The 13046-nt window shown below is 54.0% G+C and overlaps 1 protein-coding gene across 8 annotated transcripts in view; it reads left to right on the top strand.

Moving 5' to 3' along the window:
• The window catches only part of RRM1 (ribonucleotide reductase catalytic subunit M1), a 40712-nt gene extending 28247 nt beyond the window's left edge, over positions 1-12465 (top strand). For all 8 annotated transcript variants that reach the window (XR_014227413.1, XR_014227414.1, XR_014227415.1 and 5 more), the window contains 4 exons: positions 5206-5889; positions 6022-6622; positions 8300-8453; positions 11815-12465. The gene's annotated coding sequence lies outside the window, so the exon portion shown is untranslated. The remainder of the gene's footprint in view (positions 1-5205; positions 5890-6021; positions 6623-8299; positions 8454-11814) is intronic.
• Positions 12466-13046: the final 581 nt, after the last annotated feature.

Below are 13046 nucleotides of genomic sequence, written 5' to 3'. Positions count from 1 at the left end.
GGAGAAAATTAGAAAGGCCAAAGCCCAACTAGAACTTAAGTTCGCTACTGCCATGAAAAACAATAAAAAATGTTTCTATAAATACATTAGCAACCAAAGGAGGGCTATGGAGAATCTCCATCCTTTATTGGCTGTGAGGGGAAATGGCTGAGGTACTTAATGCCTTCTTTGCCTCAGTCTTTAATAGTCAGACCAGTTGTTCTCGGGGTGCCCAGCCCCCTGAGCTGGAAGGCAGGAATGGGGAGCAGAATGAAGCCCCCATAATCCCAGGGGAAATGGTCAGCGACCTGCTATGCCCCTTAGACACACACAAGTCCATGGGGCCGGATGGGATCCACCCAAGGGTACTGAGGGAGCTGGCAGAAGTGCTCACCAAGCCACTTTCCATCATTTATCAGCAGTCCTGGTCAACCGGGGAGATCCCAGATGACTGGAGGTTAGCAAATGTGATGCCCCTCTACAAGAAGGGTCTGAAGGAGGATCCGGGGAACTACAGTCCTGTCAGCCTGGCCTCGGTGCCGGGGAAGGTCACGGAGCAGATCATCCTGAGTGCCATCACACGGCACGTGTGGGACAACCGGGGGATCGGGCCCAGCCAGCACGGGTTTATGAAAGGGAAGGTCCTGCTTGACCAACCTGATCTCCTTCTATGACAAGGTGACCGCGCAGCGGATGAGGGGAAGGCTGTGGATGGTGTCTACTTGGGCTTTAGTAAGGCCTTTGACACCGTTTCCCACAGGATTCTCCTGGAGAAGCTGGCTGCTCACGGCTTAGACAGGTAAACTCTTCACTGGATAAAAATCTGGCTGGACGGCCGAGCCCAGAGCGTGGTGGTGAATGGAATCAAATCCAGCTGGCGGCCGGTCACCAGTGGTGTCCCCAGGGCTCGGTGCTGGGGCCGGTCCTGTTCAACATCTTCATCGCTGATCGGGACGAGGGGATGGGGGGCACCCTCAGCCAGTTTGCAGGGGACACCCAGTCGGGCGGGAGCGTTGATCTGCTGGGGGGCAGGAGGCTCTGCAGAGGGCCCTGGCCAGGCCGGGGCGATGGGCCCAGGCCCCGGGGTGAGGGGCAGCACGGCTCAGGGCCGGGTCCTGCCCTGGGGGCACAGCAACCCCAGGCACCGCTGCAGGCGTGGGGAGGAGCGGCTGGGAGCTGCCCGGCGGGAAAGGGCCTGGGGGTGCTGGTCGACAGCCGCTGGACATGAGCCAGCAGGGTGCCCAGGTGGCCAAGAGGGCCAGTGGCACCCTGGCTTGTGTCAGGAACGGTGTGGCCAGCAGGAGCAGGGCAGGGATGGTGCCCCTGTGCTGGGCGCTGGTGAGGCCGCCGCTCGAGTGCTGTGCTCAGCGCTGGGCCCCGCACCCCAAGGCGGCCATGGAGGGGCTGGAGCGTGGCCAGAGCAGGGCAGCGAGGCTGGGGCAGGGGCTGGAGCACAAGGCTGGGGAGGAGCGGCTGGGGGAGCTGGGGGGGCTCAGCCTGGAGAAGAGGAGGCTGAGGGGAGCCCTCATCGCTCTCTGCAACGGCCTGAAAGGAGGCTGGAGCCGGGGGGGTCGGTCTCTGCTCCCCAGGAACAAGCGATGGGACGAGAGGGAACGGCCTCAAGCTGCGCCAGGGCAGGGTTGGGTTGGGTATGGGGAAAAACTTCTTCCCCCAAAGGGCTGTCAGGGCCTGGCCCAGGCTGCCCAGGGCAGGGGCTGAGTCCCCATCCCTGGGGGGATTTAAAAGCCGGGGAGATGTGGTGCTTGGGGCCATGGGTTAGTGGTGGCCTTGGCAGCGCTGGGTTAACAGTTGGACTCGATGATCTTAAGGGTCTTTTCCAGCCTAAATGACTCTATGATTCTGTGACTTCTTACTTTGGAAACCATGCTCTGGTTTTCCTCATGAACTGTGGAACTTTCCACTGCTTTTGGCTGAACTTCACAGTGTGGCTTTTGGGCTCTGTCCCATTTGTCAAGGTCACTTGAAATCCCCTCCTGTTCCTGGGGTGAGCGCAGCCCTCTTCGGCTGGTTCTTGGCCCCAGGTTTTACTCCATCACTTGGGTTGTTTTGGGCTCAGCTCGGGAAGACCGTAAGAGCTCTGACTCTGAGCTACTCAGAGCTGTAAGAGCTCTGACTTTTTTTCCTTTTCTTTTTGCCTCCGTGTGTCTTTGAGGTGACGCTGCTTAATTTATGGCAGTAAAGCGTAATGGAGATTCTTAACTCTGCAGCCGCAATGCAGCAGGAAAACAAGGAGCTCCTCTTTCCCCCTAAGGCTCTTTCCTATCTGTTTTCCTATTTTAAAAATTACAATTTTTAATGTATCACTTTCTTGCTGTAGAAAGTGTTCTCCGAACTCTTTGTAGACACTGTTGCGAAATATCGGATGGCAAATAGAGGGAAGTACTCTGGGCAGACTCCCCCGTTTCTGCCCAGAGCTCATTTGTTCTCCATAAAAAATGAGACATTTATGCTGGGGGAAGATGCTAATTCCCTGGAGTTCTTGCATTGCCTAGGATTTTTTTTTTCCGTCAGCACTGAAGTCAAACTCAGTAACAAGCATAAAATATTGCTGTGCAGCTATTTCTGTTTAATATTCACTTTGCAGCTCAGTCAGCTCCTGTTCTCTGTTGCTTCCCATACAACCCTCGTCCCCACAGTGTAGCAATACCATGCAGGTGTTTAGACATCTAACTTCTCATTAATTTCAGCCCAGGTTTAGATGCCTAGCAGGAATAAAATGATGGAGGGCTCATAATAGTTTTTATGAGGCTGAGATAGCTGGGGAGGAAGGAGGAGCAACGGCAGCCATGGGCACGAGGTCTGTTCTTTGGGTTGTTCCTGGGCTCTTTGTGAGTATCTCAACAAACCCTGGCTGCCATGTAAGTGAATAGACATAAACGGTATCTGAATTGCTTCAACATCTGAGAGACATTAAAGATTTCTCCCCAACCTCCAGTGCATCCCCGAGCCCAGCAGCCTGAGCCCAGAGGTCTGCGGTGGTGGAGGAGGGCGCGTTGCTGGGAGCATGGCTGACTCAGTCCTCACCCAAAGCTGTGCTGCAGTGGAAGGACAGTGGAGGGAATGGGTGGTACTTGCCAGTCTTGAATCCAGGACTTGCAGAAAACAGGACTGGATGGAACCTGGAGAGACCAAGTAGTCTATCCCCTCCCCAAGGCAGGATCTTCTCACCCTGAACAATTTTACATGGGCGCCATGACCTGATCTGAAATCCTCTGGTGATGTAGGTTGCCCAAGCACCGTACTCGAAGGCTGTCTTACTGCTGGAAAGTTTTTCCTAAAGCCTAAGCGAAACCTCCCTTGGGAGCGGTGAGCAGAGGCTTGTTTTCAAGGAGACCATGGGCTCCTTGCTGTCTCCGCAGGGATCTCAGGACACGCTGCCTGATTCCCTTGGTCAATGCCCTGTAAAAGATAGGGTTGAGGGGGTGTGCGGAAGGGATAGCTGGCACTCAGCAAGTTGTGCGTGTCTTGTGAGACTGCCTGGCCAGTGCAGCGCATGACGGAGAAGGCAAGGCAGGATAGATAAGGAAGAAATTGTTTGTGCTGAGGGTGGTGAGACACTGGCCCAGGTTGCCCAGAGAGGTGGGAGATGCCCCATCCCTGGAAACATCCAAGGCCAGGCTGGACGGGGCTGTGAGCACCCTGATCTGGTTGAAGATGCCCCTGCCTGTGGCAGGGGATTGGACTGGACGGCCTGGAAAGATCCCTTCCATCCCAAAGCATGCTATGATTCCATGATTCTATATGCGGTGAGAACTGCCAGCAGCTGGGGGCAGCCGGTGCAGGGAGCTTCGCTGCCCGGGCTGCTGCAGCCAGGGCTGCGTGGCTGAAGCCAGCGTACAAGGCTGGGATGCAGGTGGCATCCAGTGTGATGAAGAAAGCCCCCAGCACCATGCCGACGGCGCTCTTCTGGGATCTGCTGCCGCAGGCCGGGTGTGCCAGGGCTGTGTGCTCACAGGCACAAAGCTGGATTGCACTGGAGTGGCAGAGAGAGCTTGGAGGCTGTGGTACAAGCTACCGATCAAGACTAGCAAGGTTAGACAAGCCGGCGGCTGTGTGGACGATGTCCATGTGGCGTGGTGGTTTGCAGAATGCCTCGTCCCCATCCATTGCAGGATGGAGGAAACCAGGATGAGTGTCGGACAAGTGAGCAGCATTTGTGCCAGGCAGCGGGATGAGACCCAAATGCTGGCATGGGAGCAAGAACCAGGCGGCACCCGGGGCAGAACAGTGTCGGCCCCACAGAGCCCCAGGGCAGAGGGAAGCGGAGCTGGAACACCCATGGGGGAGCACGGGTTTTTCCCCATCCCGATTGCATGGATAACTGCTGGGCACATGAGGGCAGAGAAAGGAAGGAAGAGCAGAGCCTGCGGTTCCCGGAGCATGGGAGTCCCGGAGGATCAGTCTGGTGCTGGAGGGTCCCTGCCTGGCTCTGCAGCCCTCCCCGTGTGCCGGCCGAGCAGCCCAGCGCCGCACAGGGACCGGGGACGTTTGCCTCAAGAAAGGCACCGTGCCAAGACACTGTGACTGCAGAACGAAGGGTAGCTTTGCAGAGAAATTGCACTGAGATGGCTGGGTCTGACAGAAGCTTTATCTTTCTGGTTAGACTGAACAGCTAGTGCTGTGCAGCCCGAGCTGTGGATTGAGAGCGTGCTCTCCCTGCGAGATCGAACGCCGCGATCCGAGGTGACGGCAGCCCATTAGCTGTTTGTTCCTCGAGTGACAGGCTGAGTCTGAGACACTCTCCCCACATACCTCGCTCGGGCAGGCGGGAGGAGCGCTGTGATCAGCGCCGAGCTGCCTGGGGTTTGTGCTCTTCTTCATGCGCGTCCTGCGGGGCTGATGTCAGGATACCCGAATCACGGAGCTACAACCCTGGGCATGTGCTGAGAGCAGCTTTCTGCCCCGTGCTGCACCTCTGTGGTTTGTACCGGTGCCCTGTGCAATAAGGACATCTGCCCGCTGCCGTTGCAGCACGTTGGCTCTACTTCAAGGCACTGCATTGTGTTGTAGAGGGGTTGTGGCGTTTGGTTTTTTTTTTTTTTTTTTTTTTGCAGAGGTTGTTGTCCAAATTGGACAGATGCCCTATGGCCCTGTGGATGTCTGGGGCTGTGTGTTACCTTGTGACTGCAGGCCAGTTTTTTGTAACATTGATTTTTAATTATTTTAGATTAAAGATACCAAAACTTTTTTTTTTTTTTCCAAAAGGAAAAACAGTGCTCACCAAAAATTCAAAGGTTTTCACAGCTGCAAACAGAAAGCTCCATGGCCAGATCCTACTTTCAGCCTGAGGCACCCCTTGCCCTGTAAGGCGGAGACTGCTGGAGTAAGGTGGTACCCAGCACGGACAACTGCTGAACTTGATCCTGAAGCGCTGGCCTGTCCGAGGCTGTAACTCCCTGTCAGCCAAGGAGCCCAGCAAGGCTGCGAGAACAGCTGGATGCTTCTCTACATTGGGAAACTTCACAGAGTTAAAATAGCTCATACCTGAACAGAAATACCACATTTCTGGACTAAACCACCCAGCTCTCTGTGATCCCCCAGGGGTTCCGCTGAGCACCCCGAGGCGCTGCCTGGCAGAAGCTCTTGTGCTCCTCAGCCCTGCTCCCCTCCTTCCCAGGCGCTGGAGACCTGACTAGCCAGTGTGGTTGCTTTTGCATAGGTTCCTTCAGAAGTGATTCGGTGAAGGAGAGAGAAATGTTTTCTCCTGTCCGATGGATATCTACGGCGGCTGACTTCCAGATGCACAGTGCGAATATTTCATCCTTGGCCACTCTTCTGAAAACCAAGGGAAGAGGAGAAACCAGGTCTGATCCAAGACTGAAGCAGAGATCTAGGATAGATCCAGGACCTTGCAGAGATCTCCCTCTTGGCCAGCTGCACTGGGCAAAAGTAAGTCCTTTTGGCTTTGAACTGCACCCAATACTTGTATATTTACCACCGGTTCAAACCTTAGATGCTTTATGTGAGTGAGGAGAACTTGGCATTAGCAACACCATGCGTTTTGTTCTTTGCCTGCTGCAGGTTTTTGCAGGAATTACCACTGTAACTCATGTTATTTCTGCAGCACTTCTTGTCTGATGGTCACTTAAGAGAATGAAGCAATCCCTGGGGAAGAGGGGTAAGGTGGTCTGGTGCAACCATGGATTCAATAAACCCACAAGCTGGTGACTGCTGAGACCTGGGAGGGGATAAAGTGGGGCAGTGGCATTCGGTGTTTTGCACTCCTACCGTCTTGTTCCTGGAGGTTTCCCCACAGGACAGGCTCACCAGGGTCATCTCCTCACAAAGTGCTTGACAACTTCAGAGTGGCACAAGTGCCCCTTGGATGCCAGGATCACCACAGGGCCGATGAGAGAGATGTTCCTCACCACTGCAGCCAGGGATAACCAGGCCAGGTATTTTCTGGTCAGTATGCCTGTGTAGTGCACTGGGCTGCAAATGGCCACGTACCTGTGGCCATGAGAAGGAGGGTGTTGCAATCCAGCGTGATGAAGATGTATGGGAAGAAGATCTGGGCCGCGCAGCCCGCAGTGAGATGTGGCTGAGATGAAAGAGGAAACCCAGCAGCATCTTGGGCACAAACGCGCTGGAGCTGCAGAGATCACCAGGAGCAGAGCGACCAGTGAGTATATGAGGGAATGGAGGTCTTCCTCCACTCCCATGGTGTAGGTGAGAATGGAGTTTGCCGTGATGATCAGAAGGTACAGGAAGAAAAAAGGGATGAGGAGGAGCAGTCTGTGCTCGTGGACCCCAAGGAATTCAGCCAGGGACGTGCTGGCTGACCCTGCCTGGTTCCCGCCTGCCATCCCAGAGTGTCAGCCTGCTGGAAGGGCTCAGCTTTCCTGCACCTGAAAGGAGAAAGCAGTTTCTCCTGCTGCAGCTGCAAATCTCTTCTCCCTACGATAAAACGCCTTTTAAACTGGATAGATCCATGAAAGCTGTGAACTACAAGCAGTGAAAACAATAGAAGGCCTGATGGCTGGTGAGGGGCTGTGCTCACACAGCAAGTGTAGCACTAACCCCCATGGCCTGTATTGTCTCTTCAGTTCCTTTAATAAGTGAAAGGCAGCAAAAGGCTTGAAAAAATGAGCCAAAACTCTGATTATTTTTATTAAAGAAGCACCTGCACACTCCAGGGCTCACTGAATGAGCCCCCTTTGTTTATTTTGGGCAGGGCACAGCAACACTGGACAGGTGAAATGCCGCTCAGATGTGGGTAGCACCGAGGACAAGCCATGCACGTGCATGCAAAGCACAGTCCTCGATGCCGGTGCTGTTTGGTGGTCCTCTGAAAAGGACAGGTCCTCGCAGATGAGACCCAGACCACACTCCTTCTTGCACGTGTGCTGGTCCAGAGGCAGCATTAGTTTCAGATTGGGTCCAAGATACAAACCCCTCATTCTTTTTCCACTCATGCACTGATGGCTGGTGCTCAGTGAACCCTGTTTGCATCTTCCTTCCTACTACTGTGGTCTAGGGTTGAAGAGAAGTGCCCTGGCTTCTGTCCCTTAAGGTTTCCTATATGCTCAGCTCCCGATGCTTTGCCTTCAGATGCCATGACTCAGGCACACGTTTTGTTCAGGGTGAGGAAGCAAGCCCACTGCTACAGTAGTGCAAAAGGAAATATTCATAGCATGTTTTTTGGCTTTGATAGAGCTAGGATGCTTTGGGAATCTTGATCAGTTTATGGAGGGGATTATCTGCCAGGCTGAGAGCTGAGAGCTGAGCCCTGACACAGCCAGTCCTCTGTCTCCTGTGCTCTCAGGAGTTACCAGTATACAATGCATATTGTACAATGCATATTGTATACTGGTATACAATTTACAGTATTGTATACTGGTATACATATTGTATACATATTGTATACCAGTATACACATGCATATTGTCCAGGGAGCCCTGGGGGAGGACAAAGTGTGGAGCACACCCTTCTCCCTCTATCTCTCCCATCTTCCCCTTGTTTGTGTAGTGGGGAGCTCTATCCCTGCAAACCCGCCTCCGTCAGGGCTGGTGGATGGGGATGCTGCTAGTGCATGGAGGGATCCGGGGAGGGTGCTGGACTGGGGAGCCTTTGCTGTGAGATGTGTGTTTCTGTCTGCTCTGGAAGGACAAAAGTCTGTCTGAGTGTTGGCAAAGAATCACTAAGCACAATTATCAACACAAGCCGTTTTAGAGCAAGGAGATGGCAATTAAATTGGGGTTGACTGAAGCATCCCAGCTTCTGTGTATTTGTCTTAGCAAATCTCTTCCACTCTGCTGTTTGCTTGATAAAAATATAAATCCCTGTTTTCCTACTGTAGGCTGAGCTCCAGTCCTGCCCCAGCGCTGGCGAAAGTCTCCTCTCCGAGAAGAGACCGGAGCAGGAGCGGTGTCTGGGCACGCTCCACCCCGGGATCCCTGCAGGACGGCAGCGTGGGAGCCCGAGCCTCCTTTCAGTAGGACTTACGGCTTTCAGTAAGGCTCATGGGTCACCATATCCAGCATCGTGGCATATAACCCCCAACCGCAGCGCTCCCAGTGCCTTCCAGAGACCAGTTTGGTTGTTTTCCCCTTCTACTCGGCTGCTCCTGCATCTCATTGCTCCGATAGCGAGCCGCAGCCCTCTTTCAGCCTAACAGTCTGCTTGGTTTGCAGCTTGCTGTCCTGGGTTTGACAGCAGCTTTTCTTTTCCATTGCGTGTCTGCTTCCCGGGCACCCACCAGCCGAGCAGCCCGACCCTCTCCCGCTCTCCTTCGGCCAGAGCAAACCGAAAAGGAAAGGGCTCCGTGCTCATGCCCAGCGTGGCTAGAACAGGGGTACAGAGGAGGGAATTTCTCCTTGGGGGTGTCCCATAGTGCAGGGACACTTGGTGGTGTGGCAGAGGATTTCCTCCTGCGTGGAAAGGCCGGGACCGAGGCACAGCAGCAGCGAGCATCCCCAGACCACAACTGGGAAGCAGCCGTTCCATCCCCGGCTCTGGAAGCAAAGCTGATTATCACGGTTACGTGCTTGGGGGTGTCTGTGAGAGCCAGGTGTCCCGAGGGAGCCCAGTTTTTTAGACATGACTCAGGCGGCATTGGTCCCTTGAGCTCAGCAGGGAAATGTGCTCCGAGTCTCTGTGCGGCTTCCCCGCAGCCTTGACCCAGAAAGGCTCATTTTAAACACGTGCTCGGGGCTGTGGACGTCAGTGAACTGACTCACCAACAGTGTGTACCCACCAAAACACCTGACAGGAGAGGGGTGTCATTGTGACTTCCCCTGGGAGAGGAGCAGGGAGGTGTCCCAGGGCCGGGGAGTCCAACACGGGCACGGGCACCGCCATCTGAAACGGGAGGTGATGGTGCAGACTGGGAGCTGCTTGAGGGATACCCTCAAGGGCCACAACCCTGCACCACCAAGGGTACTGGGACAAAAAGCCATCCCTGGCAAAAATATGCAGAAAAGGTGAAGGAGGAGAAAATATACGGAGGAGGAGATGATGAATGTGCACACCAAAAGAGCAGGGCAGAGGCAAGGGGAGAGGAGAAATGATGGGCAATGAGAAAGGCAGCTCCAGGATTTATCATTTAGACCCAAACCCAGCTCCCTCAGGGCACCCCAAACCCCTACCAGCCTGGGACCGCTGCTCGCACACGGACACATCCCAGAGCCCCGGGGTGCACCCCATAAAGAGGGAAGGAGCAGTTAATCGGGGACTCTGCCAACACACAGCCAGAGGCTAAAGATAGAGTTCGTGCCCGTCAGCTTGGTTTCACAGGAGGCAGGTTTCTGGCAAGGAAACCGGCTTTTTTTCCCTGCAGGATTATATGTTCCTCTGCTGAAGTGTGTGGGCTTTGCCACAGGTGGATTTCTGCACGGTTTCTGACAGTGCTGCAAGAGCTATAAACCTTGCTCTGTGAGTGATGGTGCAGGGAGCATCAGAGGATGCAGTGGCTCATGAGTCACTTGCGGTGCTCAAGGCAGCGTTATTAATTAGGAGGCCTCGAAGCTTTTCACAGCAAGGACTTCCAGCAATTGCTTCTTCCTCCACTTCTATTAAAGATTTTGTTGGCAATCTGGATGTCAGTATGAGGTCTGGAAACTTCCCTCCTCCAGGTCCCCTGTGATAAATCCCCGTCTTCCCAGCCTTGGGCTGTCAGCAGGTTTCATCAGCCCCTGCAGTCTGTGGTAAGGTCCTTATCGATGTCAAATGAGGCCCAGGTTGCCCACTCCTGAGCCTGCTGGGGCTGGTACATTCCTTGTCAGTGCTGCCTGATACTGCCTGTCCTGGTCCTTGCTCCTCTGCAATTCCTCAGCCATCTCCACCTCCTCCTGCTGAGCTGTCCTGGGGGCACCCGCTGCTTTACTGGGGTCGGGGCTGGCCCGTTCCCACGGCCAGGAGTTATCAGTTCAGCTGGTCTGACACCCCCCTCCCCTTTGGGTCGACCCTTGATGTGTTTTACCCCATTTCCACTCAAGTCTAGTAATCTTCTCTTCAAGCCAGCCCTCATTTACTGGATGAGTCACAGAGGAGCACGACTTGGGCAAAAATCAAATCATGGTTTGGCAGGGGAATTATAAGCGCCCCCCCACCATCTATTATACAATAGAGGATAGTTAGGGAGTATGAATGCTAATTATGACATTAATAAGATTAGGAAAAAAAAGCCAAAGTCTTTAGGAGAGATTCCTGACTTCAGGGTGAAGGCTGAGGAAAAAAAAACCAACCAAATACATTGCGAAAATATTTTAAAATCAATATAAACCAAAGCAAATACGCTCACTGAGTGAGGGATGTGGTAAAATTGCTGGTAACGCTGCAGAGAAAAGGGAGGTGTTTGGTTGAGCACTGTGTTTGAAGAGAAGCAAGCCATTGCCCCGGCATCACAGGCAGATTAAGAAGCACCTTTAGATCCTTTGGGGACAAGGTGTCTGATCATCTGCTGTAGGTAATGGTTTTGAACTGACTGTCTGACTTCTCTTCATATTTGAATTGGATGAGAGGGATCTGGGCCAAAATCTGGAAGCTGGGACGTGCTGGTGTTTCGCCAGTCCTGGATAACTGGGTTTCCCTCCCTGGCAAGAGAGTGCCATCAGGGTCACGCTGCAAAGACCAGAAGATCATCGATGCCAGTCGGTGTGGCCACCTGGCGAGTACGTTGTGTTAAACAAACTCCAAAGTCACGTAATTTGGGAAAGGTGCCTATTGCATCGCATCATAAGGTGTCTGACCAGCACAGGGACATGTTCTCACCCAGCTGCATGCCCTGTAAACTGGGACTGCAGCTGGGAGCACAAGGAGCATCCAGTTGGAATCTCAAGAGAAGGCCAGCAGTGCATGATGTGAGCCAGGAAAGGGACAAAAATCACCAGGGATCTAGAAAAGGTGGCCAGAAGATCTGGTGATATTTAGCGCAGAGAAGACCGAGGTAAGATACAGAGGGACTGACCCAGTGGCCTTCCAAGATCTGTTCCAGCCCATTTTTTGGGAAACGTGCAGGCAGTCGTGCAAGCAAGGCTTGGGACTCAGGACGCCTCCTGGCCCAGGAGGAGCTGGCGCTGGGGTTCCCGAGCCCAGTGAATGGGGTCTCTCAGCCAGCCTCACCCTAAACACAGACCAAAGGGAAAGGGCACCTCAGCCCCCCAAGCAGAGAAACCCTTCCCACGCAGGCACCCTGCCTGCCCTGACCCCTGCTCCCCCCGAGGCAGCCGCTCGCGTGGGCTGCAGGGCCCCCGGGCTGCGATGTTGGAAAGAACAAGACATCAGCAATTTCTGTTCCTGCTGTTGCTGCTGTTGCTGCTCTCTCTGAGACTTACACAAATCCCAATTTTATGAGTTTGTCCATTTGTTTTCCAGGTCTGAATGCTGCAGTCTCACAGCCCCCAGAGAGGAGACATCAAAATGAAAAAGCCAACAGAGGTTGTTGCCTTTCACTGGATCCTCCTGGAGAGGTCCACCACCACCTGGGGATGTTCAGGTGGAAGAGGGACTCCTTGGCCCACAGATCTGTTCTCCTCTGCTCTTCATCTTCTGTGCACTGTCACCACCCTCCAAAATCGCTGTTCAGCTTCGTGTTGAACTTTGACAGCATCTCCCAGTTTGGGTGCCTGACTCAGGTGCTCTTCTACACCCTGTTACCTCCACAATCCTCGTGGCTTTCCTCCACAGTCTTTGTCTTTGCCCCTTTGCTCGGGGCGGACACCCCGCTCCCACCAGCACCTCTGAGCGGGACCGGGTGATGCTGTGCAGGTTTCCTTGCTCCCACCCTCTGATATGGGCCACTCTGTCACCTGTAGGGAACGGCTCTTGACTGGCACTTGAAATCTGAATCCTGTGAGCTCGCTCTGGGTTTCCATGGAAGCTGAGGCTGTTCCTGCAGCCTCTTTCTTTACATCGCTTCTTGCGCTGTTTGCATTGAACCGTGCATGCTGTAGCACATAGGATCGGTAAGAGCCTTGGCCATAGGGCAGGTAGGAAAAGCACAACATGAAGCATCTTATTCAGGTTTGCCTCTGGTGATGAGGTCCATGGCAATGCGGTTGTCACTGGATGGTGGGAGCATCTAAAGCCCCCATCACAGGCAGGGCCTCCTTGGACTAATCCTGGCCAGACCCATAAAGACCTGGGAGCAAAGTCTGCCAAACAGCACCAGGAAAAGCTCCTGGACACGCAGTCCTGCCCTCCAGGCTGTTGGCTATTTGCATGCAATGAGCATCCCCTAACCAGGTCCCAGCCGTGGCAGCAAGGTCCAGTGACTGTTGCCACAGGCAGGTCAGACACAACCTCCTGTTTTGGAAGCCAGGAGAGTTTAATGCAGGGACTTGGGTTGGAGGACAGCTCAGGAAAACCAGCCAAATGTTCACAGGTGTTAGAGCAGCGTCAGAGCTGTCTGTAGACAACTCCTAGTTGTAAAGTCTGGTCTGAAGCCCCCCACGCTGATGCCTGATGGATGCGTATGGTGCTGCCCCTGCACCAATGATACAGCAGCTCTTGGGAGCAGGGGGATGCTCTCCTCCGCCCACGTTGCGATGGCCTCAGGGAGGATCAGGTGGATGCTTTGCCCCAGGGGATGTCTCCATGGGCAGGGG

This window comes from Platalea leucorodia (genome assembly GCF_965183815.1).
Source record: "Platalea leucorodia genome assembly, chromosome: 2".
In the NCBI taxonomy this organism is placed as follows: domain Eukaryota; kingdom Metazoa; phylum Chordata; class Aves; order Pelecaniformes; family Threskiornithidae; genus Platalea; species Platalea leucorodia.
This window is presented reverse-complemented; position numbering and strand designations above follow the sequence as displayed.